The following is a 19,390-nucleotide window of genomic DNA, read 5'->3' as shown; positions in this document are numbered from 1 at the left end:
GAATTTGTATAAAACTACAAAAGACCCTAAACAGCTAAAGCAATCTTGAAAAAAAAAAAAACAAAGCTGGAGGTATCACAATATCAGATTCAAGATGTACTTCAAATCAAAACAGTGCTTGCACAAACTAGACACACAGATCAATGGAATTAAATAAATTTAACTTGGATGGAAGTCTATATTTTATACATACAATGTAAATAGCTCAAATATTTATAAATTTAAAACATGGCTGTATTAAATGTCAAGTCTTCATATGACTGAGAACAGGGTTTTCTACACAAGTGTTTTCCCAGTGCTATTAGTAAAGCAGGCATTCAGTCCTGATGTTCTGCAAATTAACCCATGTGATCAGAGGTGGGTGGGGCTTTGGGGGCGAGGATGGGAAGAACAAGTATCAGTCATAAGGTTCTGGCCACAGGCCCTCTGTGAACTTGCTCCATGACCTTGGGCAATTTCTGCTTCTTCTTTGACTCCCAGTTTGGGCAACCTTAACGAGAGACGGTTGAAATTAATCTCTAAAGGGTTCTCTCTAAATCTTAACATTCTGAAAGTTAAAAAACAATGTTGGATAGTGGCTTCCATTTTTATTCAGAGTCCCAGGTGAAAAGAAGGTAAAAAATACCAGTAACAAATACATTATAGATTTCAGAGAAGGCCACTGGATCCAAAAATCCAAAAATGACACTCTTTATTATCTATTAGAATTGCTTAAAGAAAACTTGATACTACTGAGTGCTGGTGAGGATGTGGATCAACTGGAAATTTCATACATTGGGTGTGCAATATCACACAGCCACTTTTGAAACCTGTTCATCAGTTCTTCATAAAGTTGAACATATACTTATTCCATAATTCAGCAATCTCATTCCTAGGTATTTACAAAAGAGAAATGAAGACTTAAGCTCACATGAAAATCTATATGCACACGTTTACAGTGGTTTTATTCATAAATATTAAAAATAGGAAACAGCTCAAATGTTTTTCTTTTTTTTAAGATTTTATTTATTTATTCATGAGAGACACACTGAGAGAGGCAGAGACATAGGTAGAGGGAGAAGCAGGCTCCATGCAGGGAGCCTGATGCAGGACTCGATTCTAGGACCCCAGGATCACGACCTGAGCCAAAGGCAGACACTGAACCACTGTAAAAACATTTGCTCCAGCTCAAATGTTTTTCAACTGGAAAATGGATTAAAAAACCCTGTGGTACCTCTATAAAATGGAATATTACTCAGTAGTAAGAAGGAACAAACCACTGACTCATGCAGAAATGTGAATGAATTTTAAATGCATTGGGCTAACTAAATAAAGCTCTATACTGTAAAAGAAAAAAAGATAAAACAGCCAGTAACACATACACTATGGAATTCAAAGTAGGCCACAGAACATAAGAAATTGAATCAATACTCTTCATTATATAGAAACACTGGCCACAAAGACAAAGGAGTCGAGGGTTTAGGGATGGCAGAGACACCTCGCTGCACTCACTGCTGCAACCTGCTCCCCCCATCATTTCCTGGTACCCCCTCTTCCCCTCATGTCCCTTCATTCACCCCAGTGACAGACCCCTGTAACCTGCATGAATGGCCTCCTGCAGATACTCAGAAGTGATCACTCCTTTCTTCCACACATTTTTCATTTGTTATCAGGGATACGACACTGTTCTGATCTGCCTCCTCTCCAGTCATGGCTGCTTCTGGATCTCCTTTGCTAGATTCTCCTCATACTCCTGCTATCCACTTGATGAAAGACCTGCAGCCCTGGAACCACTTCTCTTCCCCACCTGTGCTTGTCATCTGGGTGACCCATCAAGCCCCTCCTGGTAAGTGCCACCTGCTAAGTGTGCTCTGGCCTCCCCTGGAATTTTGTCATTGGGCCATCTCTTGACTTACAAATCCAACTCCTGACTCAACATCTCAACATAGATGATTTTGTGCACTGAATTGGGCCCAACAAAATCAGTATATTGAGGCCCTAACCTCCAGTGTGACTGTATTTGGAGACAGGGAAAAAATTAAAGGTTAAATGAGCTAAAGATTGGGATCCCAATCTGATATGAAATGCCTCTCTTCCCTCAACACACAGTTCCTGACGCTTAGTTATGGCTGCTGGAGCAAACTAATTCAGATATCCGAAGGCATCCTATGCATAACATGGGTTGAGCCAAAGACTTGAGTTTCCTCCATACTCTGGCTTCATGGAGCACCACGTTTACATGAAAATCCTTGCTGTCATCTTTGACTCTGTTCTTGCTCTCATACTCCACATCAGTCAACCCTTTCAGCTTTATTTTAAAATATACACTACTGATCTAGTCCTGTCTCAAAATCTCTACATTCCCACCCTTAGATTATTGTAGAGTCTTCTGGCTCCTTCCACTTCTGTGTGCCCTGCAGTGCAGCCTGTTCACAGGTCAGCCAGAGTGACCCTTTGAAAATGGAAATCTTGTCATAGTCCTCTCCTTTTCAACTCCAGAGACTTCCAATAACTTTTCAACTGACTCCAGAGTTCTCTTCATTGACCCCCAGCCCTTCCCTCTCTGGCTCCTGGGCACCCTGTGATGACTCCATGATAGTCACTTTGGTCACCTGGCCAGGACCTTCCCACCACAGGGCCCTAGCATATCTTCTTCCTTCTGCTCTGAATACTAGTTTACAAAATAGCTGTACTTCTTTCTTCTTTATTTCATTGTGGTCTCTCTCCTGGGATAATGTCTCATCAGAGAGGTTCTTCCAGGTCATTCCATGTAAAACGCCATGTACCATGGGCTCCAGCAATCCCATTTCTAGGAATAGACCCTGGAGACATGCCTGTGCCTCTGCCATATGCATTAAGAAGCCCCATGAAAAATGTACACAGCAGCCTGCTTCATAACAGCAGAAATAAGAAACAATCCAAATGCTTATGGAAAGTCGAATTAACAAATACATTTTGGTCTATTCAAATGATGGAATGCTATACAGCAATGGAATCAATGGAACTTCATACAACAACTTGGATGGCTCTTAGGAGCACATTGTTGCTAGAAAGAAGAAAGTTCCTAAAGAATCACACAGTCACAATCTATTTATATAAAGTTCAAAACATGCACTACTAATCAGCATATTGACTAGCAGTGCAGACATCCATGATAAAATGGTCAAGGCACACCAGGGAATACAAGTCAATACAACCTCCAGGGTGGGGGTTATCTCTGAGAGGAGAGGCAATGTGATGTGGGTAGGAAGCTGAGAGCTTCAAAAATGCATTATTTTTACAATCAGTTTTGATAGATATTACTTTGTATCATCTCAGCATTTGATAAAAATAATGTACTAGTTAGGGTAGGTGTAGTAATTAGCATACCTACCCAGCCTCACCCCCATTCAGTTAGCTTAAAGAAAAAAGGTATATTCCTTTCTCACATAACAGGAGTCGAGGCCCATGTGGCTACACTCCCCACAGTCATCTGGGGACCCTGGTGCCATCTGCAACATGTGGTTCCCAAGGCTGGTGTGGGGGCACTGGCCCACTCAGCCAGAGGGGGTAGAGCCCAAAGGAGCACACATTTGTCCCTTACTTTGCTGTGGTCACTCCTCGAACTTTATTTCCTCAGGAATTGTACATTCAATTTCAGAAGAACGAAAGAAGAGATATCAGAACATCCTCAGAATTCTCTTGAAGGGGCAGGATCACAAATGACTTTGTTCCTCCTTATGTTATATTTTCTAAATTTTTTTCAATGAGGTCATACTAATGTTAAATTATCCACAGGCCTCAGTTGTCCCAAATGCCTGACGGACATGATTTGTCTAGGTAACTAATTATCTCCTTTTGGTTTTTTAAAATGAATATGCATATATCCAAACACTAAAATAAGTTATAGACTCAACCATTTCAAACAACTGGTTAAATAATACAGAGAAGTAAATTAAAACAATTTTAGCATCAAGTAATGACTGTTTTGTCTTACTCTGCAAAGTAAGTATTGAAACTACTAATGTCAAAATCCTGTGCCAGGTACTCTAGTTTGTTTTTATAATAAAGGGATAAAATAATTCTAAAAAGAAAACTTTCAATTTGGTCATAATATATATCTCAACTGAATCAAAGAAAAGCAATTTCTGTATATATCAGATACTAATTCATTTGCTGATTTAATATACAAATGAAAGTATTTTATTGTTGTAGGAATACATATGTGAATATGTACTTTGAGTCTGATAAGTTCTATTTTTGGATCTCATACACTCCAGAGCTTATAAATAGAGTATGACTTTTAAGTATTTCCAAATGCTTGGGTTCTTTATACTCAGGATGCAAAAAACCTAAACAGTGATAACACAATATGTGATAAACCATTTTTCCCAGGAATATCTAAACTGGACAAAAGCTACAGGGGAAGGATGGCTCCCATGCTGTACTCTAAGGAAAGCCACAGATCTACTCTTTGGGCTCCCAGTTCAGACACGTACTCATGGGTGCTGATGATATAAATATGAATGAGGACTCATGTGTGCTTCTTTAGAGGCTGACAGCAAGAGGAGGTAAGAAAGGTATGCAAACACCTTCTGTGGACCAAGGTAGCTGAGAAGTGTGTATAAAGTTGTATGTAGAGGGGTCCATGTGCCCCGTTATTTGTGAATAAGGTGTGAAGCTTCCCAGAAGAGGAACAGGAAGGGCAGTGCAGAGGAACAGCATATACAAAGGCTTGGGGGCTTGCAAAACCACTCCCTCCCCAGCAAATTGTACAGATGTGCTGGGGTTCCAGGGAAGTGGGAGCTGATCAAGAAAAAAAAGAAATGACCATAAAGTGGCACACAAGAGCTTTATGGGGTGATGCTTACATGTGAGAATTTTCTCACAGGAGCAGGCTATGCACCAGAGACTGCTTGGGTACTCAGAAGGGGAGGAGGGCAGGGGAACTACCAGGAGAGAGGGGGAAAAGAGGGAGGGTTCTGTGTCCAGGTGATGTTACTCAACAGCATCGTGGGAAGTCTGGGTCAGAGAGGTCCAAAGGGCAGCAGCAGCTTGGGGTCTCATAGCCTATCTTACCAATGGCTAGCAGATGCTGGGGGAAGATTCACAGGGAATGCAAAGCAGGTAGGCTCTAAATGGTCCCGTGTCATCACTGTAGGTCGGCGGGATCCAGTCTTCACTTAGCCCTTCACCCTGAAAGCCAAGGGTGCGGGGTAGGTCCTGTCACTACGCTGGGTGGGAAGGGGATGAAGGCACCCTCCCACATCCTTAGTTCCCACCCTCAGGCCCTCCAGGCCTCCCACCCTTCTAGGTAGACTGGTGTTCATGCTGTCCTCCGACCCCCAAGGGTTCACAGCATGGATTTTGCTTAAGAACATTTCAGGGGCTCCTGGGTGGTTCAGTCAGTTAAACTTTGACTCTTAATTTTGGCTCAGGTCAGGATCTCGAGATTGTGGTGTGGAGCCTCATGTGGGGCTCGTCCGCAGCTGGTTGGGAGTCTGCTTCAGAGTCTCCCTTTCCTTCTGTCCCTCTCACCGCACGCTCTCTCATTCTTTTAAAAATCAATATTGAAGACATTTGAGAAATCTTTATCATCTCTGCAGAGGTGCCTTCAAATGTGTAATAGCTGTGTAAATGCTTTTTTTTTTTTAATTTTCATTTCTCTGGAATAAATTCCCAGGAGTGCTACTGCTGAAAAAAAAATGTATAAAAAATCTGCTTACGTGTGCTATGTTTAAAACAAAAGGATGTGTGAAAGTTTTGAGTTTGGGATGGCAGGCTTGGAACTAACAGGACTCAGACTGCAGGAAAGAAACAACCAGCTTAGGACCCAATATGCTGATCTTTGGCTCATTTATAAAACGTGGGGTCAGCAGGGCTGCTCTATACGGTTTGACAAGAGAGGACCAAAGGGATACTCTCTCAGACCGAATCCTAAAAATACATGTTTTGATTTCAAAGTCTGACATGGATTTTGCAAAAATATCACTTGTTTTAGAGGACATATATATGAATTCAGTGGCTGGCTATACCCAGTCATGTATCCTGCCATGGTCCCTGGTGTCTAAGCAACACCATCCCTACTATGGCTTTCGTGGGGGTGGAGCCCTGCCCCCAATAAAACCACTGCAGAAAAGCCGCTGCAGAAAGCAGAGCTAACCTGTGGCTCAGTCTTCTCACTGAAGCAAACTGTCTTTTCTGCAGCCAGCCCCAAGCTACTTATTGCAATCAGCAGTGGCAGCCACTTCATCAATTAAAGTTAGGTCTTCCAGCCTTTATTCTGAAAATCACATTTTGAAAAGAATCTGAATCCTGATTTTCATAAAGCCAAAGATAGTTAAGTTGACTGCCAAAATGAAAGACGCTGTTTTGATAGTTAAGTGGTGCTCTACTGAGATTGACAGCCACCCTCTAATGTGGGTGCCTGCCTGGCCTGAGAGTGCACCCTCACTCTGCATTCTCTACCTTCGATCTGCACATTTTCAAGAAAGAAATGCACTTCATTCAGTTAAACTGTTTCAGTTAAAAATTCCCGAGGCAGCTTTTAAAAACTGCAATCAAATCGAATCCTGAAGATCTGAGAAATGAATCAGTGTAGGTCGCTTGGATGTTTGCCAACCTGGTAGAATCTGGTAGACTCCAAGAAGAGTATTGATTATTTGTAGTTTCTAAAGAAAGCCTTCTAGCTCTTTCCATCCAATCCTACCAGGAAGCCTACTAGCTCTGCTCCCACAGTGCGTATATACATGCCAACAATGGAGACGACCTCAGTTAGGGGATGGGGGCCCAGGCTTTGTACCTCTGCCAGGTTCTTCCCTGGGGAGCCAAGGGGCTCTGGAGGAAGACTGGCCCAATAAGCCCTTGGCATAGTTAGACAGCTGCCATGGGCTGCTCATCAGTCCACACTACCTACCAAGAGAGAAAGGCTGTCTGGCCTCCCAGGGTATTTTCTGCTGTTCAGATTAAGGGAAATCCTGCTGGTACCCTTTGTCTACAAAATGGTCAAATTTTAATAATGTGAAGATTGGGATTCAGGACAGAATCCCCGGTGGAGAGCCCACTGTGCTGTGTTAAGACCTCGAGGGCTGGGGGCTGCACCTGCCCACAAGGCCTATTTGTGCATCCAGCAGGGAGGGATTCAGGGGGTGCTGTGTGTTGCTTTGGGGAGCCTCATGGTTCTGCAGCCATGACACTGTGCTTAGTAGAGGCTCAGGCTCTGACCCTGGTGATAGATAGTAGCTCCACTGATTTGACCTCTGGATGCTCCTGAAGATTTCAGTCAAGACTTATATTCAGAAAAATGTCTGCAAACAACTGCCAGAGCAGTACGTAAGGGAGAGCTTCACCTGAGGTGTACTGAGTCAGAAACTGGCTTGGGCAGGTGGCTAGAAATGTCTCAGAGGAAACTTGTGGCTCTCACCCAGGAATCTACAAGAGGATCCCTGGGGCCAAATCAGGTGCCCTGACAAGATGAGCAATCATGCTGAGGGCCTTGATGAAGCCACCCCTCACCTCTGTGGTTTGGGCTTTAGATAGGCTGTTGGGCTGGAAAGTAGGTCCTGCCTGACATTATCAGGCCTGCATGAGCTATCACAGCAGCCAGAAGCTTTGGTGAGCAGAGGCATGAAGAACAGGGCAGCTTGGGAGGGTTGCAGGGCTGAGGAGGGTGGAGAAACAGGCTCTGCCTCTGGGTGCAGTGTGCCTAGGATGTTTGGTCCGGCCAAGAGAAAACCGATCTATATTTGTCTGCCTCTTTGCTTTCACTGTGGTTTTAGTTTTTTTTTGGAAAGGATTTGCACATTGGATTAGAGGTAGAAGTCACTTTCATTCATTTGCTTTCTTCTTCCTTCATTCATTTATTCACTGTCTGAGTATGTAGCATGTATTAGGTATTGTGCCATCTTTTTTAATCCTAATGCAGACTTTAAGTAGTGGGATGATGATGATGTCTGTTTTAGCACTAAAGAAAATCAAATATCTTAAAGAAATCAAACAGCTTGCTAAGCTCACACATGCACAGGGAATGCAGCGCCCCCTAGAACTAAGAACATCTAAAATCCAGAGCTCACTCTCTGAAAGATGACTTCCTGTTGCCTCCCCATACCAGACCTGGCCAACTCACAGACCTGGGAAGTGGAGAAGGAAGACAAATATTGTTCCAGTGTCTTAAGAACAGGAGCTGGTGCAGAATAGTTTTATGTACATATTAAGTTCTAGTTTTACTTTCATGTTTTGTGTATTTCCCAAATTACCTGCCAGTATGGTAGAAAGAGACAAATTGAATTCTTAATTTACATAAATAGCAAATTGTACATAAACACAAAAATTATGTGTGCATTATCTAAAAAAATATATAGATACATATACATGTTCGCGATGTTTTCTGTCCTGCCTGAAACATTTAAAACTTATTCCATTCCTCTTTCCATCCAGATGAGGCCCTCCTACCTTGTTCTTATTGATATAATGCCCCAAGGGGAGCATCAGAGAGAACAGGGAGGGGCTGGGACACAGTGTCTGAGGCACATACAGGGGCAGGGGCTGTGACTGATCTGTAGTGGTGCACTTGTGTGTGGTGTGTGCATGTGCTGTGTACACAAGATGATATATGTGTGGGGATAATATATGGGGTGGGGGTAGGGTGGACATGAAGTATGTCTATGCTATGTGTATAAGTTGTGAGTATATGTGGTAAGGTATATATTATGTGGCATCTGTGTGGAACGTGCTGATTCTGCACGCATTTGTGGTGGGTGTAGTATGTATGTTGTGGTATAGAGTATATGTGGACATATGTGTGGTATGCATGGCTTATATGGTGTGTGTGTGGTGCTGCCCAGCATGTGTGGTGTATGTGAATAGTGATTATATATTGTATGTTGTGTGTGATATAAATGTGAGGGGTCTGGGTGCATGTGTATGTGTGTGTATGGGGAATGTACATGTGTGTAAGGTGTAATGGGTGAATACATGTGAGATATTTGGACATATGTGAAATGTGTGTACCTGTAACATATGTGTGTTCAATGTGTATCATGTGGTTAGCATGTGTGCTCCCTAATGTGTGTACGAGTTGTGTGGTGAGAATGCATCTGTGATGTGTGATATGCGGCATGTGTTTGGAAGCATGTGTTGTATGGAATGGGTGTGTATCTGTGGTGGGGCATGGGCATACAGAGTAAAAAGGGTGGTATGGATAAAAATGTTGTATGGTATGTGCATGTTGTAGGTACAGGTGGTGAATGTGCACTGTGTGGTGTGTGTGTGTCACAGGTATATGCCGTATTGTATATGCATGCATGGACTCCTGAGAGCAGCCTTGGATCCCTATATGGCATCACAGCTACCAAGGACCCTGGATAGTGAAGAATGGGGAGATACAGTGGACACAAAGGGGTATACTGGGAATAGTGGCCATGAACTCAGTCTTATGAGGATACTGGATTTGAAATCCTAGCTGTTCTCCTCTGAAAATAGACCCAGGCCCCCTGGGCTGAGCAGATGACTGATTTTCTTCACCAGTCTGGGCCTGCATCCTGGGTATAGAGCTGGGGAGCAGTACTAAATGTTGGCTTTAGCAGTGTGAAAACTGTGCAAGTGGTGAGGGGTTTCCTGGTAGGGAAAGCCATTAGGGAATGCCTTCATGCTCACCTCCCCCATCACTGATCTCCTGCTGGGAACTCAGGCCTACAATCATGGAACAAACAGATTAGAGCAGAGAACATCAATTACTTTTTCAGACTCATTTTCTGAAATGGCTTAATCGATGCCTCAGACCAAGTGTTCTGTCGATTATATGAGGAATTCTTGTGGCTATGCTCCTGAGACACTGCCACAGTGCTGTAAGGGAAGAGTCCTCAGGACTTTGCTTATTGGGAGCTGGGCTCTCCCACTGCATTTTGTTTCTCCAGCCACTAGGGAGCCTGTGCTGATCGCAAGGACAGAGAATGATAAAGGATAAGGCTCACATTTCCCAATACTGAATTCTATGTAGTGGGACCCTGGAACCCACAAAGTACCACCATCACAAAGGTAGCAGTAACCACACCAACAGGCCTTTCTGGATACTCTAGGCATCCAGTCTTCACTGTAGCAGAATATTACCAGGAACAAAGCTCATTAGCTCAACCAAGGTTAAACATCTAGAGGACCTGCAACCAAAATCATGGTTTGGCTCCAGTGATCTACACATATCCTTACATTCTAATCATAGCTTCCTTTTGCTTGCAATGTCTAGCCCAGAAATACAGAATAGCCTATACTTCCTAGAAATATCCCTCCTGCTAGAGCTACAGGGCTGCTGGAGAACTTTGCCTTACTATTTAACACTCTTACTCTCAAAGCCTGGTGAGTTTACTTAAGCTTCTGGGAGGTAGAGACAAAGTAGTGCAAAGTTAGGGCAGGTTTATGGAGGTGTCCATTATAAACATACACATCAGCATGCATTAAGGTACACAGCTAGAAAAATATTAAATTTTCTCAACATGGGAAGTTACTTCTTAATACTAGTGGTACATGGAGTTGTTTAAAATAAACTAGTCAGGATGTAGATGTCTAACAAAATTAGTGGGATTTTCTAGTATGACTAGCAACATAGATAGTCTATGCTCATCATTTTGAGAAAAATTCTTTTTCTTGCAAAAATGTATGAGGTCACACAGTGAAACTGATACATCTCATGCAAAAGTCATCTGTGTAAACTATAATACTACAAAGATGCAAAAACTGATGCCAACAGCTGTCCCACTAACTGTCTAATGTACAACTTCTGTTTTGGAAGTCAGTAGTCTTCTGTTCAATTTGGCAAAAAGAGCTACCATCTGAGGACTGAGTTGGTGATATTTACAACCACTCTTTTCCACATGTGAGTTAAAAAAATATTTTATTTCAACATTAACTGTATAATGTTGACATCAACCAGCTTGGGATTCTTTGATTAAAAAAATCATACAAAAACTCTAATATGCTTATTCCAATATTGAAACATTTATCAGTGATATCACAGTAAACAAATTCAAACCATACTCTGAAGTTTTGTTTCCGGAAATGGAGGATTAGGTTGTTTCAGACACTCACACTGGAATAACTAGGAAACATGGTGAAATATAAGAAGGAAGGCTGTTTGATGACATTGGGGAGTGCAAAGGCAGTAAGGAATTTTAAGGCTGAGGTCTTGGAGGGGATGCAAGATGAGAGAGGTAAGCCTAACATCAGAAGCTACTTCCCCATTGCAAATACCACCAATGATAAAAGCTATGGCTGAGAGGCTGAGAAGTTGAGCAGAACTTTCAACAAATCTTCTGTGTCTAGGAAGACAAAACTCAAAACTTAGGGCCCAGAAAAGAACAGATTTTGGTCAGCACCCTAAGCTTTCAGCTGGGAATCCAGAGGGCTATACCCAAGAGTCAGAGTGAACAAAGAAGAGAGCATCTGTAGCATGGACATAAGTCTGGCCTCAAATCACATAAATACCTGTTTGGCTTAAAGTGGTCTTGAACTGATAATACCCCTATCCTGGCTGTCTTGAATAGGCAAATTTAATCCTCTCTGGAAAAAGATAAAATCACTCAGAGACTAAAATTATATCTCAAAATTTTAATACATTATATCCACACTCAAAATGATCAGAATTGTGAGAAATCAAGACAGGACAGAAAAATAAGAGAAAAGCAGACAGGAGGAGCAGAAAAACAGGAGATCTAGACAAGGGAGGTATTAAACATATACTTTAAAATAATTATAACTAATATGTTGAAGTTAAAGACTTTTGGCAAGGAACTGGGAAATATAAAAATAAACCAAGTGGTAACTCTGGAACCGAAAATAGAAAAAACTAAATAGAAAATAGAAAATAACTAAAAATAAGAACTCAGTGGGTATGTTTAAGAGCTGACTTGGTATCCAGGAAAAGACAATTAATAACTGGAAGATAGGTCAGAAGAAAAACTCTAGTCCTTGGGAAGCCTGGGTGGCTCAGTGGTTGAGTGTCTGCCTTCAGCTCAGGGCATGATCCCAGGATCTGGGATTGCATTCCACATCAGGCTCCTTGCAGGGAGCCTATTCTCCCTCTGCCTGTGTCTCTGACTCTTTCTCTCTGTATGTCTCTCATGAATAAGTAAATAAAATCTTAAAAAAAAAAGAAAAACTCAGTCTGAAGCAGACAGAAAGACAGACACACACACTCAGAGCAGGGCATGAGGGTGGTAGTAAGGGATATAAGCATAAAAGCATGAGCACAAGCACAAAGACCATAAGACCCAAAATATGTATGATTGAGTCCTGGAAAGAAAGAATATAAAGGATAGGATGGAAGCCACACTTAAGAAAGATAATGACAGAATTTTCTAAAAGTAATGAAAGATATTAAGTCACAGGTTCAGAAGTGATAGGAACCCCAAGGAGGAAAACATAAAGAAAACAAGAAGAAAACATAAAGGAAAACATAAAGAAAACACAAGTAGGCAATTTATAATAAAACTGCTGGAAACCTAGGATGAAGAACAAAATTTTAGAAATAGAATCGAACAAACAAACAAAAAAGACATATTACCTTCAAATGAGCAATAAGAAGGTAGACAGTTGACTTCTCAATGGAAATAATGAAGGCCAGAAGAAAATGGAATGAGATCTTCAAACAGCTGAAAGAAAATAAATGCCAATCTAGATTCCTATGTCTTGTAAAAGTTACCCTTTTACAGGAAAGGCAAAATGAAAAAAATTCAGATAAACAAAATCTGAGTACATTTATTGCCAGTGGGCCACACTAAGGCAAACACTAAAAGGTATTCTTTAGGTAAAAGGAAATGACTCCAGTCTGAAGCTCAGAGATGTGGGAAAGCATAAAAACAATGGACAGTTTTCTGTGTTTAAATTGAATACTGAATTTGTAGAAAATAATATTGCTTTAAGGGTTTAAAATAGAATCAAATTATGGGACACCATTGGCATAAAAGGCAGGATAGGGTAAATGGAGTAAAATTCTAAGCTCCTTGAACCTTCTGAAGTGTGATAAAAGTACTAATTTAAGGGAAACCATTGTCAAGGATGCATGTTGCAATCTCTATAGTTACTGCTAAAAGGATAGTAAAGGGATATATAGATAAGAAACTACAGAGAGAAAGTTAAGTAATAAAAACTTTGACTTCCACAAGATAAGATAGAAAAGATTAAAAAAATAGGACAAACAAAACTTAAACAGTGGGATGTTAGATCTATAACCAAATATATCAGTTATCACATCCAATGTAGGTAAACTAAACACTCCATGCTGAAGACAGATTATCCTAGCAGATTTTTTAAAAAACCTTAATTATATATTGATTAGAAAAGCTACATTTAAATACAAAGTGTCAGAAAAGTTGGAAAAAAATGATAGAAAAATATATAGTGCAAACACTAACCAACCAAGTCATAAACTGAATCCAAAAGTGGCTGATTGTATCTCTAACAGCTGAACCAGTGTGTCTGTGTGTTAGACAAAAATCAATTATTTCTAATTATCAAGAAGATAATTAGACAATCTCAAATTCTTGGGAATTTGGCATAAATGTCCAGCCTTCAATATAAATATCTGAAAAGAAGACACTGAACTGAACATTAATTCTCAATGGGGAAGCACTGGGAGCCTTTCCGCTAAGATCAGGAACATGACAGGGATGTCCACTCTCACCACTGCCATTCAACATAGTATTAGAAGTCCTAGCCTCAGCAATCAGACAACAAAAAGACATTAAAGGCATTCAAATTGGCAAAGAAGAAGTCAAACTCTCCCTCTTTGCCGATGACATGATACTCTACGTAGAAAACCCAAAAGACTCCACCTCAATATTGCTAGAACTCATACAGCAATTCGGCAGTGTGGCAGGATACAAAATCAATGCCCAGATGTCAGTGGCATTTCTATACACTAACAATGAGACTGAAGAAAGAGAAATTAAGGAGTCAATCCCATTTACAATTGCACCCAAAAGCATAAGATACCTAGGAATAAACCTAACCAAAGAGGTAAAGGATCTATACCCTAAAAACTTCTGAAAGAAATTGAGGAAGACACAAAGAGATGGAAAAATATCCCATACTCATGGATTGGAGGAATTAATATTGTGAAAATGTCAATATTACCCAGGGCAATTTACATGTTCAATGCAATCCCTATCAAAATACCATGGACTTTCTTCAGAGAGTTGGAACAAATCATCTTAAGATTTCTGTGGAATCAGAAAAGACCCCGAATAGCCAGGGGAATTTTAAAAAAGAAAACCATACCTGGGGGCATCACAATGCCAGATTTCAGGTTGTACTACAAAGCTGTGGTCATCCAGACAGTGTGGTACTGGCACAAAAACAGACACATAGATCAATGGAACAGAATAGAGAATCCAGAAATGGACCCTGAACTTTATGGTCAACTAATATTCTACAAAGCAGGAAAGACTATCCATTGGAAGAAAGACAGTCTCTTCAATAAATGGTGCTGGGAAAATTGGACATCCACATGCAGAAGAATGAAACTAGGCCACTCTCTTGCACCATACACAAAGATAAACTCAAAATGGATGAAAGCTCTAAATGTGAGACAAGATTCCATCAAAATCCTAGAGGAGAACACAGGCAACACCCTTTTTGAACTCGGCCACAGCAACTTCTTGCAAGATACATCCACGAAGGCAAAAGAAACAAAAGCAAAAATGAACTATTGGGACTTCATCAAGATAAGAAGCTTTTGCACATCAAAGGATACAGTCAACAAAACTCAAAGACAACCTACAGAATGGGAGGAGATATTTGCAAATGACGTATCAGATAAAGAGCTAGTTTCCAAGATCTACAAAGAACTTATTAAACTCAACACCAAAGAAACAAACAATCCAATCATGAAATGGGCAAAAGACATGAACAGAAATCTCACAGAGGAAGACATAGACATGGCCAACACGCCCATGAGAAAATGCTCCGCATCACTGGCCATCAGGGAAATACAAATCAAAACCACAATGACATACCACCTCACACCAGTGAGAATGGGGAACATTAACAAGGCAGGAAACCACAAATGTTGGAGAGGATGCGGAGAAAAGGGAACCCTCTTACACTGTTGGTGGGAATGTGAACTCCTGAAGCCACTCTGGAAAAGTGTGTGGAGGTTCTTCAAAGAGTTAAAAATAGACCTGCCCTACGACCCAGCAATTGCACTGCTGGGGATTTACCCCAAAGATACAGATGTATGAAACTCTGGGACACCTGCACCCTGATGTTTCTAGCAGCAATGTCCACAATAGCCAAACTGTGGAAGGAGCCTCCGTGTCCATCGAAAGATGAATGGATAAAGGAGATGTGGTCTGCGTACACAATGGAATATTCCTCAGCCATTAGAAAAGACAAATACCCACCATTTGCGTCAACGTGGATGGAACTGGAGGGTATTATGCTGAGTGAAATAAGTCATTTGGAGAAGGACAAACATTATATGTTCTCATTCATTTGGGGAATATAAATAATAGTGAAAGGGAATATAAGGGATGGGAGAAGAAGTGTGTGGGAAATATCAGAAAGGGAGACAGAACATGAAGACTCCCAACTGGGAAACGAACTTGGAGGAGGGCGGGGGGTGGGGGTGAATGGGTGACTTGCACTGAGGGGGGCACTTGACGGGATGAGCACTGGGTGTTATTCTGTATTGAACACCAATAAAAAATAAATTTATTATTAAAAAAATAAATTTTTAAGTGGTTAAAAAGAGAGTATGTGACAGAGACCATATGTAGCTGGCAAATAAATGTACTTATTATCTGTCCTTCTGCAGAAAAATGTTTGCCAATTCCTGATCTAAGTATCCATATTAAGTAGTTTTAAAAACAGCAAATTTAATAAAAATATATTGGAAGAAAAAAGGGGAATAAAAAATAGACAAGACAAAGAAAAAATAGTGAATGATAGATTTATAACAAAATATCCTGCACTACCCGCGCTGCCTCGGCGCCGGCTTCCTCCGCGCCACCCCCGCCCCCTCCTGCCCTCCCCGCTCTCCCCTCCCCCCTTGGCCTCCCCTTTCTCCTCCTGCCCCGCCGCCTCCTTCTCGGGCGCTTCTGCCATCTCTACAGGACTCAGGCTCTCTGTCCCTGAGCAACCGTGTTCGGTCTCCTTTGTGGTCCCGGGGCGCAGCCACGGCGGGCGGCGGCGGCGGCGGCGGGGCTGGCTGGGTGGGCGGCGGGGGCCCCATCAGCCCGGCCTCGCTGTCTCCCGGCGACCCACAGCTCATCGCTCGCGTCGCGGAGCAGCTCAAGAGCAGGGGCCTGTTTGACAGCTTCCCCGGGACTGCCTGGCCGACGTGGACACCAAGCCAGCTCACCAAAACCTGAGGCAGAAGGTGGATAATTTTGTGCAACACATCTGGACAAGCAGGAATGGAATCCTACAGTGAACAAAAAGCAGTTGCGAAATGGTCTGAGGCAGAGTGTGGTTCAGTCAGGGATGTTGGAAGCTGGAGTGGACAGAATCATTTCTCAAGTGGTGGATCCCAAACTAAACCACATCTTTAGACCACAGATAGAAAGAGCAATTCATGAGTTCCTGGCGGCCAAGAAGAAAGAAGCTGTGCCAGCGCCCCCTCCAGAGCCTGAGAGCCAGGACCCCCCAGCTCCATCCCAGGATGCTTCCTAAGAGTATGTCTGACACCTTTTGGAAGCTCCATTGAATTAACCGTGAAGAGATGGATTCGGTTACTTAAGAGTACAACTTCAGAATGAAGACAGGCCGAGGTCATCACTGATTTCAGCATGCAGCCCTGACTGTGGGCAGTGTCCAGATTGAACAGGCAGTAGCAGAGTTGACCATGTGTGCTCCCTCGTGCTGTCATCTGGTCAGCCTGTCAAAGGGGATGACACCCAGTAGACACTACAGAGGTATATAGAAACACTACATCAGTCTGGGGTTGTCTTGAATCAAACCTTTATACTTGAACTTGAAGACTGTGTGGATTTTAGGGATTTTGTGTTTGGGTATCCCTAGAGGGGCTGTAGCTATAGTGAAGGAACGTAATCAGTTCCAAAGATGCAATTTCAAAGAATGACAGTGAAAGATAGCATGGAGTAGGTATTAGTGTGTATTTGTCAACTAGAATGTTTAAGCCATTAGCACCAAATAGCTCTAAAGTTGACGTGACCCTCTTGTACATGAATCTTGTAGCTTTGGCTTCTTTTCCTCTGTAAGAGGTGATGACACATGGGACCCTAGAATGTGAGGAAGTGCAGACACCAGGTATAAGGAAAAATATGTACAGGCTCTCTGTCCAGGGCTGCTTCCTATCCTGAAAAGGCTTATTATGAATCTTGGGTGTGTTTATTTTATTCTCATGTTTGTGTTTTTTTAGAAAAGTTGAATGATCAATAAATGGCTTAAGTTTTGTAATAAAAAATATTCCAGGAATTTGTAAAGATAAGTTCAGAACTCAATGAAAGAGACATCTAACAATAGAAAGAGTTAATAAACCCACAAAGTGATTCTTTGAAGAGACTTAAAATTATCAATAACCTGGGCAAGCCTGATTCTCTATATCTACCTCCATCTCTGTCTAAATGGAAAAGAAGGAGACACACAAGAATATACATTGTATACATTGTATACATGTATACAAAGTGTAAGAACAGGAAAAACTAAAGATGTTAGAAGTCATGACTGTGGTTATTTCTAGGGAGAAGGAAGGTTTAGTGACAAAGACAGAAGGAAAAGAACTACTGAGTTGCAGACAATATAATAGTTTTTGATTTACAGCAATGATGATTGCAAAGGTGATACACTTTGTGAGAATTCATTAGGCTGTATACTTATAATTTTTTATAATTTCTGTATGTATATAATACTTCAAAAGGAAACTTAAAATATCATTTTTTTGTATCAAATTTCAAATACTTTGTATGTCTTGCTAGATTTACTGTGAACCAGGTTTTGCACAATGTCACATGGAAGGTGGTTACTTAGAATGTATACTTGATTTTAAAAAAAGCTATTAATACAAAATTCACAAATTTCTCTAGAATTTCCCACATTAGGAAGTTACTTGGCAGCTAGCTTAGTTGTTTGGCAGTTAGTCTTAAGACTCTGTTCAGAGAGCACTCTGGACATGCATGGTCACACCATGCTGCAACCCTATGCCCCACCTTCCTGTTGAACCAATCAGGTTCAACTTTCACTGGGGTTGGTCACTGAAATACTTTGTTTTGTAGGAATGTAAAATATTGTTTTTCTGTTGACTTATTATCCTTTGCTAACCCAAAAGGCCTTACCTTTATTATCTGATCTAAGATGTTCCTAAACAAAGCAAATATATTAAAAGCTTTTTTCATTTAAGAAAGCTATTAGTTTGTAACAAAATAAAAATAAGCATGCTTATAAATTTAAAAATATAAACAAATATGTAATTTTATACATTTGTACCTTTTTTGGTACAAAGATTTTATTTATTGATTGATTTGACAGGGAGAGAGCACAAGCAGGGGGAGTGGCAGGCAGAGGGAGAGGGAGAAGGAGGCTCCCCACTGAGCAGGGAGCCCAATGCAGGGCTTGATCCCAGGACCCTCAGATCATGACCTGAGATGCTTAACCAACTGAGCCACCCAAGCACTCCCATTTGTACCTTTTAATTAGTCTATTATGGTTCACTCTTGGTCTAAATTTAACACCAAATTAAATGCAGCGTATTTATTCTTATAGGCCTGATTATTATTACTAAAATGAATCATGCATGAAGAAAAGGGAAGTATACTGAAAGCTGCAAGATCATGACATAAGCATTACTATTTCACAACAAATGTGGAGCATGCTATTAGAGGAATATTCATGACTAATTAGGCATATGACACGTAGTGACAGAAGACATAAGACTTTCTAAATATCAGGAAAAAAATGAATTTGAAACTAGCATTTTTCAAGGGCTTCTCAGTTATTCTATTGGGTTCTTCCCAGATGGACTTTGGCACATGTAGTCCTCAACAGTAAAATGGGATAAAATTATAGTGGATGAAAGGCTTGATTGCAATTTGTATAAACTATTGATAACTATCCTCTACTGAGGCCCTATTTTGTGTCATTATGGTGCTGTATGTACATTATTTCATTTAATCACACCACTATTTAACAGCTGCAGAAAGAGATTCAAAGAGTCAAACTCCTTGGCCCAGTGATCTAGCAGGCCAGAAGGACTCGAACTTAGACACGGAGTGGTCTAACTGGCTTCAGCCAACTTCACAGAAACACTTCAGTTACTGGATACTCCTATTGGCCCTGCTTACAATTTCCCTCCCCTGCTAGCATCTGCTTCAATCTTCTCCCCATGTGGGAGAAGTGGTGGCCAGACTTCAAGACAGCCCCCACTTACTGTAATTTATACCTTTGTGTGGTCCCTGCCACATTCTACCAATAGAATATGGCAGAA

General features: G+C 41.3%; 1 protein-coding gene and 1 pseudogene across 4 annotated transcripts in view; one reads left to right on the top strand and one right to left on the bottom strand.

Moving 5' to 3' along the window:
* OTUD7A (OTU deubiquitinase 7A) overlaps window positions 1-19,390 on the bottom strand; it is a 385,116-nt gene that overhangs the window by 114,377 nt on the left and 251,349 nt on the right. Inside the window, exon 2 of one of the 4 annotated variants that reach the window (XM_035714417.2) lies at window positions 12,512-12,599. The exons of the other annotated variants lie outside the window; for them this stretch is intronic. The gene's annotated coding sequence lies outside the window, so the exon portion shown is untranslated. The remainder of the gene's footprint in view (window positions 1-12,511; window positions 12,600-19,390) is intronic. 4 annotated transcript variants of the gene reach the window in all.
* On the top strand, window positions 1,690-17,455 carry LOC112653451 (biorientation of chromosomes in cell division protein 1-like; annotated as a pseudogene).

The sequence above is a fragment of the Canis lupus genome, chromosome 3, assembly GCF_003254725.2.
Source record: "Canis lupus dingo isolate Sandy chromosome 3, ASM325472v2, whole genome shotgun sequence".
Classification (NCBI taxonomy): domain Eukaryota; kingdom Metazoa; phylum Chordata; class Mammalia; order Carnivora; family Canidae; genus Canis; species Canis lupus.
The sequence above is the reverse complement of the archived record's forward strand: the minus strand, read 5'-3'. Positions and strand labels throughout refer to the sequence as shown.